The sequence below is a fragment of the Equus caballus genome, chromosome 24 (genome assembly GCF_041296265.1).
Source record: "Equus caballus isolate H_3958 breed thoroughbred chromosome 24, TB-T2T, whole genome shotgun sequence".
NCBI classification, from domain to species: Eukaryota; Metazoa; Chordata; class Mammalia; order Perissodactyla; family Equidae; genus Equus; species Equus caballus.
In genome coordinates this window covers 15,862,662-15,881,807 of record NC_091707.1, presented here as the reverse complement: position 1 = coordinate 15,881,807, position 19,146 = coordinate 15,862,662, and the positions used below count along the sequence as shown (strand labels likewise).

At 42.4% G+C, this 19,146-nt stretch overlaps 1 protein-coding gene across 29 annotated transcripts in view; it reads right to left on the bottom strand.

Moving 5' to 3' along the window:
- Positions 1–19,146, bottom strand: part of SAMD4A (sterile alpha motif domain containing 4A) — a 203,093-nt gene that overhangs the window by 63,721 nt on the left and 120,226 nt on the right. The gene's annotated exons all lie outside the window — the stretch shown is intronic.

The window sequence follows — 19,146 nt, the reverse complement described above, 5'->3', positions numbered from 1 at the left end:
GGGACTGTCTGTGATTACAAATCCCTGGTGGGGTCAGAGCATCTGTCCTTTGAGATGCGCCTGGGTGGATTAATAGCCAGCCAGGGCTGAGAACCACTGTCTTCAGCTGTCTTCTTGCCTCAGTGTTCCACCCAAACTCTGTCCCACATCCTGGACATCACAAACCTCCCCAGGCTGCTGCTTCTGCCTGGTTTTAATCAGATGTCCCAAACAATGGGCATCTTGTTTACTTATCAAGAGGCTTTTAAAAGACAAAATACAAATCATTGCTTCTCCCACCAATATTTTGTTTGCTTTGGGTTCACATGCAGAATCCTGCTCAGGCTCTTCAGCCCAGGATTTTATCACTCTTGCCGTGCCCTCAAGGTAAAATAAATGATATTTTGGTACCAGAATTCTGACCCAAATGACACCTGGGCAGAAATTTCTCCCCAGACAAATGTTTTGTCTCCTGGGCAAGAGCGCCTGCCCTTTGCTGCGGTCATTCTGCTCTTATTAAGCAGGAAGAGAGGAGGTCATGGGTCAGCCTCAGGCCCTCTCTGAATATGAATCAGCTGAGAAAGCTCTGAGCTTATTTTCTCTCAGTCTGGAAATTCAGCTGCGAGAGCATAACTGATTCACCAACAGCAAACACTTGTGCCCTAAATGCACGCACAGCAGCACTGGTATCACCTGGGGGCTTGTTGGAAAGGCTGGACCATCAGGCCTCACCCAAGACCTGCTGAGCCAGGAGCTGCACTTTAAGATCCCAAGAGATCTGTGTGCACATTCAAGGATAAGATGCACTGGCTGCACACCGAGGTCTGACTTGCCGGAAACTTGTTCTCTTGATGTTGGGGTAGGCATCAACCACAACAAAAGCAGCCTGCTGAAGTGAGAGGAATGCGGGATTTGGGTTGGAAGTCATATGGCCTTTCTGTGCCTCGGGTTTCCCCATTAATAGATATCAAAGGCTACATCATGGGATTGTTGGAAAAAATCAAATCATTTAATGCACATGAAAATGTTCTGCAAACTGTAAAGTGCTATAGAAATATTAGTTGTCAGAGTCAGACTTATCCAATATAAACCAACACTGTTAATGGAAAAATCAACTCAAAGTACCAGCCAATCGAATGACATTCATGGAGCATTTTCAGTATATTAACTGTGGTAGGAAAAGTGTCTCCGATTACTTGAAAATGTTTCCCAGACTTACAAGAGATGAATTTCCCACCAGTCTGTGTCTTCCTTGCCCTTGCAGAATCCTTATCTATATGGATGAACTTTTCTCTGCCCCAATCAGAATCTTCTTCCTTTGATTCAGACTCAACTTGGTCTTTCCCTTCCTCCCACACATTTTAAGTGTTCACATTTCATTTCTATTTTCTGGAGGGTCAGGGCCTGTGACTCATCTTCTTTTCCATTAAATTTTGGCGCCCAGAACTCCTCATGAGAACTTCTCTTTGTCCCGACATTGGTAAGCAACACGAATTGCCTGAAGTCCTTATTGAAGATTCTAAGTACCTCCATTATATTTAGAAATTCAAGCTAAGAACCCATTAAGTGGCTGGGTGACATTGGGTTCTTCATACGCAAAACAAGGGGGTTGGACTAAATGAATTCATTCATTCATTCAGCAGACATTTGTTGAGTGCCCACCAGGTGCCAGAATCTAAAAGCTGAGGGGACAATGTTGAAAAAGCCATGATCTCTCAGGTCCTCCGTGAGCCAAACTTCTATGATGTTATTAGCATACTTATGCAGTGCTGTTCTCATTTGGACAAGATATTCTCCTCACATTATTTATTTCTCCATATTTTTAAAAAGTCTGCCTTATATTACCAATAGAACAACCAGCCAAGGTGTCAGGGCAAAGGAGCTATCAGCTGCTCACCACAGGCTAGATTCTGGAGGAGGGAAGGTGCTAAATGATATCATTCCTCCCCCTTCCTGGCTAGTCCCAAGGCTCTCATTTCTCCTGCACATTTTAGGCTCTCATGAAAGAGTGACTGACTAAACGAGTGCTCTGTCTCTCTAAGTGCCTTGAGCTAGGGATACTGTACTGTCATCTCCCCAAAGGCAACCCCAAAAATTCATCCTCAAAAACAACCTTTCCTTGTCCTTCATCCTCTGAAGAGAAGGCCACATGGGGCTAAGCACAACACCACCACCTACCATTTGCCAAAGCAGAGTGAGCATCAGGTACTCGGCCAAACATGTATATGCATTGTTCCATATAATCCTTCCTCATTTAATGCCTTATGAGGTAGGGTCTATCATTACTCCTCCCACCCCCATCCCCCCAGCCCACCCCCTACATTTCACAGATGGGAAGCTTAGTGCAGAGGGTGAGGGACTTGTCAAAAATCGAACAGCTAGGAAGGGGCAAGAGCCAGGTTCAAGGTCCAAGGTTCTCTAACTTGCAAGCCTGCATTCTTCAGCACAACACCACACTGCTTCTCATGGCAGAAAGAACTGCCGGCTCAGACTCTTGGCGCTGACACTGAGCACTCAATATCCTAAACCCTGAGCCAGGCCATTGGCTCCTCAAGGTCTCAGGGTCTCAACTGGAAGACAGATACAATGATAATACCTCTTCTACCTACCTCCCAAGGTTGCTGTGGGATCACATGCTGCCTTCATCATCCATCCATCCATTTATCCATCCATTTATCCATCTTCCATCCATCCATCCATCCATCCATCCATCCATCCAATATTTTCTGAGCATCTGCCCTCTGCTGGACATATGTTGGGCACTAGAAGGATGATGATGAAGTTCCACTAAGATGATGTATGGGAAGATGCTTTCTTTTTTTTTTATTGAGGTTATGATAGTTTAAAACATTATAAAATTACAGTTGTACATTACTATTTGTCAGTCATCTTACAGGTGTGCCCCTTCGCCCTTTGTGCCCAGCCCCCAACCCCTTACCCCTGGTAATCACTAAATAGATCTCTTTGTCCATGTGTTTATGGGGAGATGCTTCTGAAATGAAAAAATACGAATTGTAACTTTCCTGGAAAAAGAGTTTAAGCTAACTTCCTTATTCATTCGCTCATTCAACAAACACTTAGTGAGTATCTCTATGCATAGGACAATGTGCTAGTCACTAGGGATACAGATGCCAAAAAGAGTATAATAAAAGACAGAGCTGCACAGATGCAAACAGCATCTTCTGTCACTTATTAAGCCCCCCCCTTCCATCACTTAGAAGCACACAGCAGTTAGGAGCCATAAGGCAGTGTTACACTTTGCATGAAGGTGAAGAATTGCTAAAGGAAGTAAAAATATCTTTAGGTGATTTCACTTTCAATTAATTTGCCACAGTATCTCAAAGACTAATGAAAGTTTCTGAGGAAGTGGTAGTGCACCAGGACCAAGATGCCTCTTGAATCCTGGCCCTCCATTTTAGAATGATAGTATAAGGGGAAATACATGAAAGTCAAAAAAGCTCTTCTCTCTTGCTTCTATAGAATATGTGCATATTGTTTCCTTGGATGCAAGTTGGCTATTCCATGAAATCATTTAAAAATCCATGGCTCTGAGTAGCATGAAGATTCCCCATAACTGAATTAGAAATCACCTGCTCAACCACATGGAAAGCATCTCTTTTCCATTTGTGTTTTCCCCAAATGGCTCACAAAGCTTATGGTTTTGGTCTTGTGTGGGTGTTCTGAGGGCAGTCAGGCAAGCATCTGTATAAAAAACCCAAACCAGGATCATTTCACTTTAAATTAAACGCTGGAGGAGTCACAGACTTAAGAGAAATAACCTATTTTTTTTTCTTCAAAGATGTAAGAAAACCACGACGTTTACCTAAACGAGGAGCTGTGCTTCAAGAACGGTTCCCTGAAATGAACACTGACTCACCAGGTCCCCAGTGGGGTGGGGACAGAGTTTTTCATTCCTGAGTCAAGCCCTCAAGAGAACTGGTAGAGAGCAAGACCAGCGTTTTATTGAAAAGTAGATGTTGCTGTTGTTTAGGTGCCCAATTGAGTTGGTCCTGAAGGAATTTTAATGATGGTGCCACATTCCCTATTTATTTTCCTAAAGATTGGCACCTGAGCTAACAACTGTTGCCAATCTTCCTTTTTTTATTTTGCCTTTTCTCCCCAAATCCCCCCAGTACATAGTTGTATATTTTAGTTGTGGGTCCTTCTAGTTGTGACACGTGGGATGCTGCCTCAACATGGCTTGATGAGCCGTTCCATGTCCGAGCACCTTCCTCTTAAATGAAAGGACTCTTGCTTGAGAGACAGGATCCAAAAGAAACTCCAAGGAAGCAAATGTTGGGAGCAAAAAATGACTCCAGAAATCAACTATAATGTCTTCAGAGATATTAGAAAAGATTTTGCACACATGAAACAAGAACAGAATGCAATACAAAAAGGAACATTCAAAGAACAAGAAAGAAATCTAGCAATTTGAAAATATGATAGCAGAGATTGAAATTATATAGTAGGTTTGGAAGATAAAGTAGAATAAAAGGACTGAAAGTAGAACAAAAGGACTGAAAATAGGAGATGAAAAGTTAAAGGAATTAGAGGATCAATAGAGAAGAGCTACTGTGTGATTAAAAGGAGTTCCTGGAAGAGAGAAGACAGAAAATGAGCAAGAGGAAATTATTTTTTAAATTCGAGAAAATTCCCTAGAACTGAAGGGACACACGTTTTTAGAGTAGGAGGGCTAGACTGACGGTAACAGGAGCAGACTGGAGAAGGAAGATAGAAGGCTCCCAAAAGGCTATTTTCAAGAAAAAGAAAGTCCTTCCAGAGAGTACTTTCACTATGACTCATGGGTGGCAATTGTTAGCCCCTTGTTAACATGAGAAAATCAAAGCTGAGCGGTGAAGGCATTTCTCCAGGTCACACAGCTAGTGACCTTAGGGGCTGGGACTCAACCCCATCGGTCTGACTCCAAAGCATGTGCTCAGAACCACAACGTGATATTGCCTGAGATGTTTCTGGACTCTGATTCCGCCATTCAGTGTAATGAGCGACCCTGACAGATCCATGCCCATAGCACATGTACTCGAATTAGCCAGAGTATAACAAAGGAGGGGATGTTGAGAAGCATGAGGTCATTTGCCCCAACTCTCCCTTCAATTCTCGAAACTAGGCCACCTCCATTGCTCTATTTGGAAATTGAATGAAAGTTGCAATCCTGGAGAGTCAGACTCATCTTTGAACTATAGGACTTAAGGAAAAATAAACTTCTTTAGCACCAAAGGAAGATCCCAACTCTGTTCTGTGACGAGCTTAGAGACAAGGACTCCCAGCAGCATCCTCATGACCATCATGGACTCGTTTGAGATAGAAATTATATCAAAGTTCCAACTGGATAGACTTGGCATTGAGATTCTATAGATTCTTTCGGTTGAAGATAAATCTAGGTATCAAGCAGGCTTCTTTTGGAGTTCCAACAGGTCAGCCAAGGATCCGTTCAAATCTTTGCCAATCTGGATGACTCCGGGGGCTGAGTGTAAGCTGACTGATGTAAAAGAGGGAGGGGCAGAGAGGAAAGTAGTTTGTCTGCACCCTTCTCTCCTGAAGTTGGGAGTCTTAAATGAACCAGACTGGTAAACGCTCCTTTCTCTCAGTGCTTGCCCTTTAGGGTGGCAGAGTAGTCTCATAGGGTTAACATCCCCAGAAGTAAACCATTCACCCAATGTGATGAGGTGGAGTTGAAAAAACTGAACTGCAGGCAAAAGCACTCTTCTGGGTCAAGGAGTTTCAGCAGCCCTTTTGCTGGGAGTCACACCAGTTTGAGGATTTGACTCTCAGTGTATAGAGCTTCTTGCTGCTAAGCCATGGCTGGGGCAGCCAAAACTACAAAGCCTCAGTTAAGGAAAGGAATGTATCTTTTTTCTTGACCACTTTGTGGCTCTTTTTCCAGTGTGAAGATCCAAGAAGTAAACATGAAATCCTTTACTTGCTCTATCCTTTAAGAAAAAGCATTTATTTCTTGTGTTGGCTTTTCTACAAAGTTTGTTCTTGCAACTGCAAAAGTATGGAAGGCAGCTCACACCAGATGCGTGGACGTGAATGAGGAGATGGTCTTGAGCATGACCCCAGCATTGAGCTACCCCAGTCGAGTGCTTAAAGAGCTTTTCTATGAGCAACTGCTTCTCCAGTACCCCATAATTAGCCTGCTCTCTGAACTGCATACAGATGGAGTGGCTGGGGAAGAGGAGCAAGAGAATAACTCTAGAGGCAAATAAAACTTCGCAGCTGTCTCTAGCTAGAGAAAGAGAGCAGATCACCAACAGAAAATTCAGGAAAGAACTGTGACCATACAAAACTTGAACTTCTTTTTCACATATCTCATGGATCGAAAAGAAAGCCTTCAAGCAATACATCATTTGCTTGCAAGACATCTACCTTCTCTGAGTGTGGACAAGACTCGCTCCTGAACAACAGTGAGTTATGCAACAAGGCTTACCTTGAATTTAGGATGTGCAGCTCAGATCTAGACATAGGGACAGGCTGGCCTCAATCACACTGTCAGCCTCACACTCAAAGTAGAGACACCCTCAGGAATCAAAAAGTCTCAGACTTTGAAGTGGAGCACACGATGATTTGAGATTCCAGATGAATTTGGAGCTACATTGCCAAAAGTAAACAAATGTACAAATGTGGTCGTTTTTGCCCAAAGATGCCATTACTGTACTTGTAGTGAGCTATGACTTTTAGAATAATACTTACACATAACATTCAGCTGGGATATTAAAATTATCCTGCTAAACCTAGCAGACATGAGTAACAATATCACAGGCACAAAATCATTTCTTGAATAATGATGAACATACGTGAACAATTCCCTGTCTCACAACCTATCTCCCTGAGGCCTAAGGACTACTCCAAAATTCTTCGGCCTTTCCAAGCATCCTGCAGTCTTGAGTCTCCCAAGCACTCCGTGGCTGCAGAGCCAGGCACCGTTCCGGCCCAGCCCTCTCATCCACTCATCTCCTCAGCAAGTCCTCCCTCCAGCTGCCGCAGGTCTCTGGGCAGACTGCACCCTCTGCAGTCAGAACCGCAGCCCAAGGCGGGAATTAGATCCGCCACCTGTGCTGCCCACCCAACGCCACACAATGTGGCTTGTTCAAAACAGCAAACCCGACCCAAAAAAGTCACCTGAAGAATTCCAACTTACTAATCGGAGAAGAGGACTGTTATACACATTGAAAAAAAATCACCCAATGAAATCCTTTAAATATTTGTTATTTTAAAATACTTTATAGATTATTAACTTTGATAGAGAATCTCAGGAACTGAGGACCTTAACTTGATTTTAAGAGTTCCCGCCAATGAAGATTAATTAGAAACCAAGACAATATATATCCCAAATCATAGTTTAGTCCATAGGAAAGTAATCTGATTCAGAAAGAGGTCATTTCAGGCAACTTTTTAAGAATACACCCACTGTATAGACTCCTCTACAGTATATGTTCTCTTCCAAATGCTTCCCCTTGATACCAATGATATATTAGGAGAGTACGCTCAGTTTCTTAGTCCTTGCAACCATCATCCCTTTTCCACTGAGAAAAGCTGAATTTCCAGGCTCTGTAAGAGAGTGCTGGGTGCTGTAGCTATCCATTGACACCACTCAGAGACTACCTCTCAGGAAACTGCAACTGAGGGATACACGCCTAACTTTATTTTGACTTGGGTATAGCTAAAGTTGTTATGTGTGTGTTTTTTAAATCCCAAATGGGTAGTAGCTTTTGAGACAGAGCCCCAAAGCTGCATGACCCTGCTCCAACTATGGAAATGTTTGACTTGATGGCACATGAATGAAACTAGAAACATGCCAAATGTTTATCAGTCTCTTAAAACAAAGAACCTTCAAACAGTCCACTTTTCTTCCAAAAGGATCCCATCATGACGATGCCACAATCACAGAACTAGAGTGGTTTCAGGCAGCCTGCGATCCAGGCTCCAGGCAACCAAAGCCGGTGATCATCTGATTTTCTTTTTGTTCTTTCAGCTCAGAAAGGACAGAGAAGCAACATTTGTAATTGTAACATGCCCTGGAGTTTCACCATCACCAAGATATTTACCTGTAATTTTTGCCAATCTTCTTTTCTTTCTGTATGGCACAGACCAAGGAACGCATGATAGTGCCATTCCTATTAATAAACTTTAAGGTTTCTAAGTGTTCAAATCACCCCTTATTTAGCATTATTATTCCAGGCTAAATTACTCCATCCCTTTTTTTAGGATACCTTTTTACTCTCTCCTCTTCACTAACATCTTCGTATCTTTTTCATTTTACATATTTTTTATTTTAAACAGGTAATACATGGCATTAACATGGTACTAACTTCAAAAGGCAGAGTGAAAAGTAATTCCCCCACAGCCCCTGTCTGCCAAGACTTCCCAGTTCCACGTGACAGGAGGCAGTTACTGGTCTTCACATTCCTTTAAAGATGAGGGGAACCTAAATTGTATCAGATTCTCCGAGTGTGTAGTTAATGGTGAATATAGCAGGAGGATCTCTTCCTGGCTTTGGCAGGTGCCACTTCTCTAAGACGAGCCCAGCACATCAGCTGGCATTTCACCCTCCTCCTCCTGCTCATTCCCATATAATAGCACTGTACACTCATCATCAGTGCTCTCGGAGTCCGAGATTTTTCTACCTTGGAAGTATAGAATGAAAGCACTAAGAATGGTCATTAGGGGGTCATCCAACCCCATGCCTTCATAAAGAAGTAGGAGTCCCTGAGAGTGTAGGATCACACACTGAGTTAGAAGGGCAGTGACTCTCTAATCCATTGTTCTTTTCACCATGGCACCTTATTTTTCTTACAGACATTGCATTCTTGGGACTGGCCGCACTTCCCTGGCCTGCATCTGTGTGCATAGCATCACTTATCTTTATTAAATCCTATTCTGTTACTTAAGGATCATTTTAATAAATGTGAATAACATCCTTACACTTATTATTAATTTAAAAAATTATTCCTGTTAGCAATGGATCCCAAAGAAGCAACCTTAACAAATTTTTACCTTACTCTTTACTCTTCTTTTTTTTCTGGTCTCTTTTAAGGTATTTAGTAAGATTTATCACTGGAACAATCCTTAAGGAGATAGTGGTATTTGTGGAAGGCTGGCTTTTTGTAGAGCTGAGTCAAAGTGTCTTGATTTCAATTTAGCATGTTGGAATAGCTTTGTCTTAGGACTCCCCCAGGAGCCTATTCCACCCTAGTTTACTGTGGAGCCTGGGCTGGTGGAAGAAGCACCTCTCACTACATCAGCACCAACGACAAGTGCAGAAATAACAATAATGAGGGCCATCATTTGTTAAGTGTCTCCTACTAGCAAGCGCTTTATACACATTTCTCATTTAATCCTCACAACAACCCTCACCTTCACTTAACCAACTGCTGGATTGACCAGTACTCTCCACGTCCTTTGACTACTTGCTGATGCCAAAGGCTCATCGACTCCTTAAGGACTGTAATTTACTTGTGCCTTTCTGTACCCATCTGCTGACTTGCAGGTGTACCAAAAGTCTGTTGAATTTGTTCCCAAACCTGTTTATGCCAGTTGTACTTATTATTGTACATATGTAACTTAAAAAAGTATTACAAGAATGAAAATACGAGTTATAAAAAAGTCAACTGCACAAAAACTTTGTTAAACGCTATAGAAATATTCATTGTTTGGCTTAAAAATCTACTGTTGAATTTAATGTGAGCAAGAAAACTATAAGCTAAATTATGAGAAGAAAAAAACCAGAATCTAGAGATTCTGTGCTCTGATTGTTTTTGCAAATCTCTTCAAATTCCTGTTCCATTTTAAAGAAATCACATACAATAATGCATCAAGGGTGTGATTTATGCAGAAAAGACAAAGAGCAGCTCTGTCAGGAACCCTAACCTCAAAAAAAGGGGCATCATGTTGTACAAAAAGTGGCACATGAATGTATGCATTTATGCTTTAAGTTAAAATAATATGTTTAAAGTCGTATGCTTTTTTTTTTTTTTAAAACAATTCCCTCCTTTAAACGGCTATTGCGATTAATATATCAACTAGCCACCCTGATCAAGTCAATGAAGAGGCCTTCCACTGAAGCGAATTCCCATTCCATAGATGAGGAAAGGTTTGGAGGTCAAGTAACTTGTCCACAGTCACACAGCTTATTAGTGGAGCTGGAATTTAAAACCAAATCATCTGAATTCAAAGCTATGTTCTTGATCTTGATCAAGACTGCCTCGTCATTTAACACCCCAAACTTGAAGAGCTAAAACGCCACTCAAAGCCTTATAATTTCCTTTTGCATTGCAGTGAAGAAGACTAAAGTATGAAATAATCTGTTATAAATCTTTTAGCTCCATATGGGTTTTGCTGGGCTCTCCTAAAAGGATCATCTCAGCAAGGTTGGCTGTGAAACAAATCTCTAAAGCAAACTCTGTGCTCTCATTGACTCCACTCTCTAATAAAGGCATGGAATTCGTCTATGGAAATGGTCCAAACTTTTGGCGAGGAATGAATATCCCAGAATATGTTCGGAGTTTTAGCCCTTTCTCCAATCCACAAAAATCTTTGATAGCATTTTCCAGATTTTGGAACCCCCTGCCTACTTCATTTCCTCATCTCCATACCTTTCTCTTACTTAACTTATAGCTGAGATTTCCAAATACTATATTTTGCCTAAGAGAATGTTGAGGACTTGGTTAGAGGTAAGGGGATGGCAGGAATGATATTTACAACTTAGAAAATACACTGCAAATTGACAGTAATTATTGCCACTAAGATTTCCCCTCACCTGAAACCACGAAATTCAATGGTTTAATTTGCTTGATATTAAAGATATCAAAGATATATATAAGCTACAATCATGATACATCTTTCTTCAGTGTAACCTGAGTTTGTCCCTGGAAATCTTAAAAGTGAGAAAAGAAAAAAAATAAGTAAATGCAATATTAAAAGTTTTCTCGTCTAATTGTTTGTGGAGCAGACTTTGTTAGAGTATGACTCTAAATCTTGTGAAATAATGGAAATCATAAGACTACAGGGCTCAAAAAGAGTCTTATAGCAGGCCAGCCTGGTGGCGCAGAGGTTAAGTTCGTACATCCCACTTCGGCGGCCTGGGGTTTGCTGGTTCGGATCCTGGGTGTGGACATAGCACTGCTCATTAAGCCATGCTGTGGCAGGCGTCCCACATATAAAGTAGTGGAAGATGGGCATGTATGTTAGCTCAGGGCCAGTCTTTCTCAGCAAAAAGAGGAGGATTGGCAGTAGTCAGCTCAGGGCTAATCTTCCTCAAAAAAAAATTAATTGAAAAAAAAAAAGAGAGTCTTACAGAAGCCATCTTCCTCATCTCCCCCTTCTTCCTCCCCTCTTCCAGGCTAATCCAATTTAAGCTGTTTATTCCAGCCAGAAACCATCCTATTTTTGAAGTATAGTGGAGAATTAGGACACCACTGCCTTTCTCTGTACCTCAACTAGAGTTTAATAACCCTCACTGTCATTAGAGTCTAAAAACATCCTCCTGGTTGGGGATGGATGGCACAGCCTCATGACCCCAGGTGCATGTAGGCCATGGAGGTCTGTGACTTTTCCCAAGCACTGCGATCCTGGACTCACAAAAAATGAGCAGACTTCTTGCTTACTATAGTGATTTTCTGATTGTTCTTCCCTGAGCTCTAGAAAACAAAAGCTAGATGAGGAAAAGCACAGTCCTGTAAAACCTCTGGGCCCTTGAAAAGGGGAGAAGGATTAGGCAGTGGCAATATTGGGTCCTCTGAGATATCACTGAACTATCTTCACAATGCAGGATCGGGAAGGCCAGGGCTACGCTTAAAAAAAGTTTCCCCCAAAGGGGAAGGAAACTGTGGCTAAAAATATTTCATGCCAGCTGTTATAAGTGCTCCTCAAAGGAAGCAAAGCAACTTGAGTTACTTCTTTGAAGAGCAGACAAAGGGTTAAGGAAATAGCATTTTTCGCTTACATGCCAGGTTGGCTAGGTTTTGGGAAAGAAGGAATTTTCCACCAAGAAAGAAAGTCTGTTGGTAAAAGACAAAATAATTCCATGAAAATTTAAAAGGAACTCCAAACGATGCCAGTGGCTCCAAAGGCTTAGGACAGGGATGACCCGCAGCCTGTGAGACGGAATCAGGGTCTCCAGGCCTTGTCCTTCCTGTTCAGTTTCCAAGGGGCCACCGCAAAGACTTCTCTTCCCCTCAGGCCTGCCTAGAGCTGTGCGGTCTCCCTCCATCCCCACAGCATCTGTTTTGCTGGTATTTTTCAGGCTGACTGGAATGAAATTGAAGCAGCTGGTGGCCTCAGAAGACAGTGTGAAGGGCAGAGGGAAAAGGAAGGACTTCTTGAGCCAAGTCCCTCTGGCCTGAAGGAGCTGGCCCTGGCCTAGGGACCAGTGGATGTGGCGGGGTTTCTTCAGCTTAGACTTGGTTTCCTTGGAAAGGGTTTCCTGAAGGAGCCCCTTTCGCTGAGATCCATGTCACCCCGCTCTTCACCTCACCTGCTGAAGTGGTTCTGTTTCAGATGCTGGCTCCCTAGGGCCTAGTAGCCGTCCTTTCCATGAACGGAAGGACGCCCCACCCCTAGGAAGGCCAAGAAACAAGGACCAAAGCCCAAGACATATCTGGGCATAGGGTGCCTCAAGAGTTTTTACTTTTTAACTTTAACTTTTGAAATCATTACAGATTTACAAGAAATTGCAAAGATACTACACAGAGAAGTCTCATGAAGCCATTCCCCCGCTTTCCCCCAGGCGGCATTTTACGTGACTACAGCGCATCATCAAAACGGGGAAACCGACCTGAACATGGTACAGTTAATGAGATGACTGCACTCAGATCTCAGCAGTTTTTGCACACACTAGTATTTTTGGTATGAATTTGCATATAACTCTGTGGCATTTTATCACATATATAAATTCATATAACTATCTCCACAATCAAGATCACAGTATGTTATTAAAAATCTGTTAGTATTAAGACCGAGTTGGTAAAATGTCACAAAAAAAGCAAGAGTAATGATAAATGTCACTATGAGGTTTATGACAGAAAGCTAAACGATCAACATTATCACCAAATATTTAGTGAATTCCCAAGGACATCTTCTTGTTTTGGAAATTCGTTAACTTCATGAACATCTGCCTAGTGAGCCCAGAATTTCTTAAATCCCTACTGTTCAGCAAACCTCGATGGTGAGGTGGCAGACAGGCTTCAGTGCACAGGCCATCTCTCACCGAATGAGAGCAGCTGCCTCGAGCAAGGGGCACGTTGAGGAGCATCTGGAGGCCACATCTGGCCTAGTGGGAGACAGCCATTGTCTAACCAAGACGCTCTGCCATGGGAGAGTGGCAGCTGAATGCATCCCAGGAATTGCCGTCTTCAAAATTTCTGTGACTTTGTGAGCCACACAGGGCTGGGAAAGAGGGATAAGGAAGACACAACCCCTGTCCCCAAGGAGTTTGTAATCAGGAAGGGGAGGCAAACATGCCGACCAAAAGCTGACACAGAATGCTAAGGCTGACACCAAAATACATGGGGCAGTGCAAAGCGAGCACGTTGCGGGCAGGCCTTAGAAGTGTTCTGTGGAGAACACCAATGTTACAGGTGGCTGGTCCACATGGGGGCAAATTCAGCGTCAGAGACAAACAAGGATCTATTAGCTACTAATTGAGTCAATCTCTGAGGACAGGATTAGGAGGGAGAAGAACATAACCTTGGGTTAAGAGCCATACCCTGGAGCCTGACTGCCTGGGTTCAAACCCCAGTTCATCAACTTAGTTGGTCTGTGACATTGGTCAAACTACTTAGCCTCTCTGTGCCTCAGTGTCCTCATCTGTCAAACTGGGATAACAATAACACCCACATCATGGGGTATAGGATTAAACCAGTTAATATTTATGTAAAGGGTTTTGAACAGTACCCAGCATGTAGTAAACACTATGTAGTTGTGTGCTATCACTATTAATTTACTTTTTATGATCTATGGAACCAAAATTTTTTAAATGTATTGTTTTTATCATCAAAAAAATCAATCAAGATTAATAAAAGAAATATTAAGGTTCCAAGCTGTACCATGAGATTGTAGAAGAAGGGAGCAGTTCAAATGGAGCATTTTGGAATAATTTTTGTTACCCAAAGTTTCTGAGTTCTTGCTTCATACTAGGCTAGCAAAGGGCAGTATGTTTTCAAATCCAAATGTAAAGAATGCTAAGAAAAATCAAACATTGCAATGATTTGAATAGAAACAAGTTCCTTTCATTTATAACTGTAGCACACAGTTTTCTTCCATGTCAAAGTCCGCCAGTGAAGAGTAGACAATAGTTAGGAAGGCTGTCATTGACCTCACACAAGGGAATTCTGTGAGCTCTTAAGAAAACCACAAGCAATTTGCTCTTTTTCTGAGTGGTTTACTTTTTCTACAGCCAACTTCAGAGAGGAAGCAAAGCTAGAGATGCTAAGCCAGGTACTAGGCCCCTTCTGTTTGGAATTGCTTGTGATGGCTGAAACAAGCTTGACCAAAACTTGTGTACAGTTTGCGACAGCCAATACCTGTCCTTTCTGGTCCCACAGGCTCATGAAGAATCTGCACATTCTTGACCTCAGTCATTAGACCCCTGAGTAGCCTTAAAGGAGAGCAACGTACTGAAAATACATTCTTCCCTCCCTTTTGAAGCACCTTGAGGCTATCCATACTGTTGCTTAATAGACTTCTCAACTGTCCCAACCCACTCTTCTCTTATCTCATGGAAGAAGAGGCCCAGCTCAAGGTCCTATGAAATCTCACTTGATTTAACTTTCACAATCAATCAAAGGTATTCTTACCTCTGTCTAAATGGATGAAAATAGGTTGATTCCTGTTAGATTAGGACTTAGTTTTTGCCTGCTACTCTTAGCCTCATCCTAAGCCCTTCCTTTAAAAACATGGCTCCATCATCTAATTCTAAATATCATTTTTCTCCATTTCAATGTCAAAATGTCATCTTCTCAAAATCAAAAACATCCAAAATCAAGCTTTTAGTTAGTTTCTCTCCGTATCCTGCCTCTCAGTAACTCAACTTTCTTCATCCCTTAAATGCCTATTATGTGTGAAGCACTCCTGATTTATCTCTAACATCTCTCCTTGATAAATCCAGTGGTTAATTCTTTGTCCTCATCTTATTGGACCCATCAGTAGAATTTTACTCAGTTGATCACTTTTTCCTACTTGAAACCTTTTCTCCATTTGCCTTGCAAGACACACACACACTTAAGTTTTCTCCAATTTCAATGGTTTCGCCCTAGAAACCAGGCTCGGTCCTTGGTCTTCTTTCCTATCAACATCTTTGCCTTGGTGTATTCATTTAGTTTTATGACTTTAAGTACTACCCATGGGCTGGTAACTCCCAAATGTCTATGTCAGATCAGTCCCCTCTCCCAAACTGCATACTCATATATCCAACTGCCTACTGGACATCTCTGATTGTCTACCAGATATGCAAACTCATCATACATGACACTGAACTCCCAATATTACCCTAAAACCTACCAATAAATACTTTCTCCATCTCAACTGATGGCAACACCATGCTTCCAGTTGCATAAGCAAAAAACCTGGAGTCATTCTTGAATTCTTTCTTTCACATTCCTCATTTATTCTGCAGGAAATCCTGTTGGCTGTACTTTCAAAACATATCTAGACTCTGACCACTTCTCCCCCTTCTACTGCAGCCATCCTGGTCTGAGTCATCAGTGTCTTGCCTGGATTAATTTGTCTTTCTGTTTCTGTCCTTGCGCTGGTACAATCTATTCTTAAAGTGATCTCTTTAAAATGTGAGTCAGATCATGTCACTCATCTGCCAAAAATCCTCCAAGGGCTTCCTAGTTTACTGAAAGCAAAAGTCAAAGTCCTCGCAATGGCCTACAATGCCCTGTAGGATCTGTCCCTCCCAATTACCTCTGCCACCTCCCCTACCACTGTCCACCTCACTCACTCCCTTTCAGCCACTGGCCTTCTTGCTTTCCCCCAAACCATCTGGCATTCTTCTATCTTGGGAGCTCTGCTCTGGCTTTTTCTCTGCCTGGGATACTCTTCCCCCAGACCCCCACATGGCTAACCCCTTGACCTCCTTCAAGTTTTTGTTCACACATTACCTTCTCAATGAGGTCTACCCTGACCACCCTATTTAATACCATAACCATCCCACCACCTAGGCCTGATCCTCCTGGCCCTACTGTTTTTCTTATTTCCACGCCACTCATCAATCTCTAACACACTACATAATTGACTCATATACTATAATTTATCTACACTTAAGACTACAAGCTCCAGAGGGAGGGCATCTTTGTCTTGTCCATGGACATATCTGAGTACCCTGAGTAGACTAGGCATCAGAGTAGGTGTCAATAAACATGTTCCAGGTGAATGAATGGACAAATAAATGAATCAACAATGTACATCCAAGTCAACACTGAATCCCAATCCTAATAATTCCACTTAGGAACACTGCTAGGATCCATTCCTTCTGCTCCACATCTGTTTTTGTCCTAATGCTACTTTTGTTACCTCACAACCAAGGCTTTGAAACTCAGAGTCTGCACTCGTCACTTGCTATCCATCTAGTTTGCTCGCAGCAGACCAGTCCCCCTCACGTCACTGCCACTCCCCGCCCCCCCCCCCCGGGTATTATGCGTGGCCTCCAGAGGGCTCTTGGATCCCTTCCCTCAGTCTACTCTTCTTGCCTTCTCTCACTACCCTTTCCTTTGTGGACCTTACCTTCCTCCCTACTGTCTTCCAACCCTGCCTGCACACTATAACCTCCACCCCTTTGCTCACAATGCATATCCCTCCCTTCAGTGCCCTCCCCTCTCCTGCTCTCTGTATTTCCATCCTAGCTCACTTCCCATTTCCTCTGCAAAAGCTTTCTTGACCCTCCAGTCACAAAGATCTCTCAATTTTGGACATTCACAGTGCTTCCAGTATGGACCCCCGATTCAGGTGACAAAATCCTATATTGCCTCACGGCAGATCTTAGAGGGTTTGTGTGTGGTTTTTTTTTTAACTGTACTTTTATGTAAGTTATGGATTGTTATGTAAAATTTTTGTGGATTAGTCTGGCAAAAAGGAAGATTTAAGTTTTAGTTGTGAGGCTGATTGATATATCTTCTCTCTCCACTTATGTTATAAGCTCCCTGAAAGTGGAGACACTTTCCTTAAGCTCCCTTGTATTTCTCACGGACTCGGACACAGTGCTCAGCCCCCAGTAGGAGGGCAGTAAGTGTTTGCAGGGCAGTTCACTGATTCAGCACCCACACAGAGAGGAGGCCATGAGTGCTAAGGCACAACGACCAAGGGAATAAAATATTACTGGAATAAACCAAGGTTAAAAACAGAAACTGTGCAAGGGAGCGGTCTTCTAGTTAGTTTCTTTTCATAAACTGTCATTAATGTGGCTGATAACATGGAAATGTGAAGACTAGTTGACCTCAGTTCTTAATTTAGAATCATATTGTTTTGCACGGGTATATTTTCTACTTTGTAGGAAGTTCGGTGCAGTAGAAGAGGTCCTGAAGCCTTAATCCAACCCATTCTCTATTGCAATGAAATGGCCAAAAGTCACAAGCAGATTCAAGCCCTTCCCCACCCCCTCTGACCACTCTGCATGGCCCAGGCTCAGGAAAGGTGCTTTTATCAAGTGAGCATCAGAAGATGCAAATGAGGGCACAGTCCATATTAGCACTGTGCTCCTCACTGTCTTGCCAGTCTCTCTCACTTATTCACTTAGCAGACACTGACTGAGTGCTTGCTGTTGCCAGTTCTGGCCAAGGCTGGCCATTTACAGACATGATCTCATGTTCACCACAGGCCTGGAAGGTAGATATCGTGAATGTTCCCATCTTACAAGTGGGGACCTTGCTCAGAGAGGTTAAGTAACTTGGCCGAGCTGTAGTCAGCAAATTGTAGATCTGAGATTTGGACCTAGGAGGTTGACACCAAAGTCCTTGTTCTTTCCACTTTGTCAAGCTGCTTCCTAGGTGCTCAGGATACATTTGATAGAGACACAAATGAATGAATGCCCCAAAGGTTTGCAGTTTTGACAAATATAATTCAACCACCATAGACAATGCAAAGGACTAAAGCAATGGCATTAATCTTTTGTTAGAGAGATATTATTGAAATACAAGTGTTGACATGGCCTTAGTGTTTGAATGAAACTTTCTGGAGGAGAGATCCAGACTCTTAGACTGAGCTCTTCTTTGCTGATGCTCTGAAACAGGGCTCCAGTCCCTTTCTTCTTCCTGAAACATGTCATCTAGTTATCTTATTAAACCTTCGAGTCCTCTTCTGTCCAAGTACTGCACAGAGACCCAAAGATCTGGGCGCCATTGCAGCCACCTCAGCATTTCCTCCCCTCTGTTGGGCTGGGTGGCCTCAGTGAAAAACAGAAGGGCCTGTTGGCTACAATCTGATAGCCATCTTGAATGTACTAATCCTGTCAAGACTGACCCTGAATGAGTAAATCAGTAGAGATGGAAATGTGACGACCCAAGACTAATTTCAAGACAAATGACATAAAACTCAACCTCTAAAAATACAAAAGACCAAGTTGTGAGAGGGCAGGCGGCTGGGAGTTTGAATCTCTCCCAACCATCAAAGAGTTTTGTAACAATCACTAGATTCTGTGGCTGACCCAGGCAACTTGGGCCAAGAAGCTCTGTCATCCCAGCCTGCATGTGTCTGCTTTAATAGTCCCAGCCGTCACTCTCCATCCACACAGGCTAGTGAAACAATTCTCTGGATTACTAGTCTGTGAGAGAGACCGACTGTCACCAGAACCTCTTATACAATAAATTAATGATGCAATAATCACCTAATTCCCAAAATGTGCACTTTATTGATATCTAAATGTAAAAATAGAAAAAAGAATTAAAAATCTCACGTTGTAGATTTATAAATGCAGTATCTTAAGTATTTCCTTGGTTATTCCACTAAGGTACTGTTTCAATTAATGTAGTTATAATTCAACACACCTCTACGTATTTGAGAAAGCCATTTAAAAAGTCCCATTCACCAAAAGATCCAAATGAAGGTAGAGGCCAAGAAGCTGTCACTGCCAATTCTTAATACTCTCATATTTAATTGGGAGTTCCTGCATGTTGACAGGCACATAAGATCTAACCACAAAAGCTTTCCCCCAAG